This window comes from Triticum aestivum, chromosome 7B, assembly GCF_018294505.1.
Source record: "Triticum aestivum cultivar Chinese Spring chromosome 7B, IWGSC CS RefSeq v2.1, whole genome shotgun sequence".
Lineage (NCBI taxonomy): Eukaryota > Viridiplantae > Streptophyta > Magnoliopsida > Poales > Poaceae > Triticum > Triticum aestivum.
Window position 1 is genome coordinate 721,839,315 of NC_057813.1, and position 3,284 is coordinate 721,842,598.

Below are 3,284 nucleotides of genomic sequence, written 5' to 3' on the forward strand. Positions count from 1 at the left end.
TCATACATAATTTAAATGTCAGGTATTCTAATTTTAAAACTCCGTGCTGCTCTTGTGAATTTTTTGGAATTTTGAACATGGATTTTTTAAACATGGAAATTTTCCAAAATTCTAAAAAAAATGAAGATGCAATTTTTTTTCAGAAAAGTGAACACATTTTTAAACTCTGAACAAATTTTGAAAATTGATTTTTTAATAATTGAAGGACACATAGTAATTTCCTTTCTGTTGTGACCTCACGTGAATGTTCTACTGACCGTTTTATAATAATGACGGTCTTGGTCTTTCGGGACCTCTACATCCACCTTCTTCCTGCCTTCCCTCGCAGTGCCTGAGGGGGATGGCGAGGCATTCTTCTTCCTATGTGATGGCTCCCATAGGCATGCCTTCATTTGGTGGCCTGGCAGCCGGATCTCAGGCTGGCTTCAACAGAGACCAACGGTGATGGAGGGAAAATGCTATTTGCCGCTCGCTGCGTCAAACTGCCGGCGCTTCGCATAGGCGAGCGACCGAGCAGCGACGCAACGGGCCGGCCTGTTTAAACGTTCCAACGCCCCCGGTTTTGGGAACCTTCTAAAGGTTCGAAGCTGGTTTTTTCTGGTTTTGGGAAACTTCTAGAAGGTTCCTTGAATCAGTTTTTTCTTTATTCTGTTTTTCTGTTTTCTTTTTTCTTTTCTTTTCGCTCATTTTTCTATTGCTGTTTTTCCTTTTGTTTCTTTATTCAGTTTTTTTCATTTTCTTTTTTATTTTCTTTTCTCTCAAATTTCTTTTCTGTTTTTTTGTTTTGCTTCTATTTCCTTTTTTATTAATTTAAAATTTCTGCACAATACAAAAAAAATCACGGTTTCAAAGTTTGTGCATAACTCGAAAATTGTTCATGGTTTCAAAATTTGTTCACAATTCAAAAAAGTTTACGGGTTTAATATTTGTTCACAATATGAAAATTGTTCGCAATTTTATAAAATGTTTCATGAATTTTCAAGTTTCATCATATTTCAAAATTTGTTCAGAATTCAAAAAATGTTTGCGGTTTGACGAAAAATGTTCACAATTTTATAGTTTTGTTCATGTTCCAAAATTTGGTCACAATTCAGAAATGTTCACGGTTTTCAAAATTAGTTCGCAGATTCGAAAAATGTTCACAATTTTATAATTTTGTTCACGAAGTTGAAATTTATTCATGTTTTAAAATTTGTTCGCAATTATAAAAAAATACGGTTAGAAATTTGTTCAGAATTCGAAAAATGTCACAATTTCATAATTTTGTTCGTGATTTTTAAATTTGTTCATGTTTCATAATTTGTTCACAATTCAAAAAAGGTTCGCCGATTCGAAAAATGTTCGCGGTTTTATAATTTTGTTCCGGAATTTAAATTTTATTCATTTTTCTAAATTTGTTCACAGTTCAAAAAAAGTGTTTGTGTTGTCAAAAAATCTTCTAGAATTTGTAGAATGTTTGCATTAAAAAAATGTTCAAGAGTACAAAAAAGGTTCCTGTTTTCATTTTGTGTTCAAAATTTCAGAAAATGTTCTGAATATTGAAAATATGTTTGCATTTTCCAATTATTCTTCACTGTTTTTAGAATTTGTTCGTGTTTCTAAATTTGTGTTCGAATTTCAAAATGTGTTCACATGTTTGGATAAGAGTTCAAAATTTGTTCAATATTTAAAAATTCTATTCACGCTTTTAAATATTGCTCAATTTTTTATAACTTTGTTCATATTTTTCAAGAGAATGATCGAAAACTCTGAAAAAAATCGGATCTCCGTCTTTCATTCTTTACTAGTTTGCGCTTATTGGATGTCAGTAGGACTCGCTAGCCCGACTGGCTAGCGGGAATGCCTCCGAGCTGGAGGTAAGGAGTCGAATTGTCGACCTACCGCACAGGTTCGCACAGGTTCGATAGTAACTAGGCCAGCCCAGTTGGATGTCTTTCCGGTTTTGGGAACCTTCTGGATGGTTCCTGGCCGGTTTTGGGAGCCTTCCAGAAGGTTCTTGAACCGGGTTTTCTGGTTTTCTTTTTTATTTTATTTCTTCTTTTCGTTTATAGTTATTTCTGGTTTTTTCTTTTCTATTTTTTTCGTTTATTCTGTTTCTATTCTTTCTTTCGTTTTTTTCTTCTCCTTTTTTTCATTTTGTTTGAAAATATTCCAAATTTTGTTCGTGTTTTCAGAAAATGTTCAGATTTTGAAAAATTGTTCTCAAAATTCAAAAATTGTTCTCGTTACACAAAAAAGTTCAAAACCTTTTAAATTCAAAAAATGTACCGGATTTCAATTTTTTGTTCACACACACAAAAAATGTTCGCGCTTCGAATATTTTGGGATTTTTCAAAATTGTTCTCAAGATTCAAAAAATATTCGTGCTTCCAAATTTGTTCTTCATTTCAAAATTTGTTCTAAAGATTCGAAAAATGTTCATGCTTTAAAAATTGTTCGCTTTGTTTCAGAAATTGTTCACCTTTTTATGTTATATCACAAAACAAAATATTTTGTTCCAAAAAAATCCCAGTTTCAAAATTTGTTCACAAATTCAGAAAATGACACATGTTTAAATTTTGTTCGCAAATACAAATTTTTTGGGAAGTTTAAAAAAGTGTTCCAGTTGTTGTCACAAATTCAAAGATGTTCAGGAATTTCAAGAATTCTTCCTGTTATTCAAATTTGTTCAGAAATTGAAAAACCATTTTTGGTTTCAAAATTTGTTCACATATGCAAAAAATTGTTCTCATGTTTATTTTTTGTTCAAAATTCAATAATGTTTGCGAAGTTTTTGAAAAATGTTCCTTTTTCTAAAGTTATTCACTGATTGAAGAAACATTATAGTTTTTTTAAATGTGTGCACAAATTTCAAAAAAGAGTTCTTTTTTTCACTTTTGCTATTGTTTTTTCGAAAAATGTTCACAAAAGTTTTTTTTTTGGAAATTCGCGAATTGGTTTTAACGTTTTGTCGCCGCGTTTAGTTTATTTATTAAGTTTCGCGTTGTAAATCTAACACTTGGGCGATCCAGTCGCGGTGGCTAGCGCGGTTTGTTCACCTACAAGAGGTGTTGGGGTTGATCTCTAACGAAAACTGTTTTTGCGATTTTTATCTTCGAAAAAACATCTTGCAAATGGGTCGCTCCAGCGGGTGCGCAAAAACGGCGCGCGCGCTATAACGAGTTGGGCGCGTGGTCGGAAGCACTATCCCGCGCGGTGTATTTCGGGCGCCCGCTACAGCGCGCGGCACACTCGAGCGCTCGCGCTCCCACTTCCACCCCATCCGGCCGCGCCGCCGCCGCCGC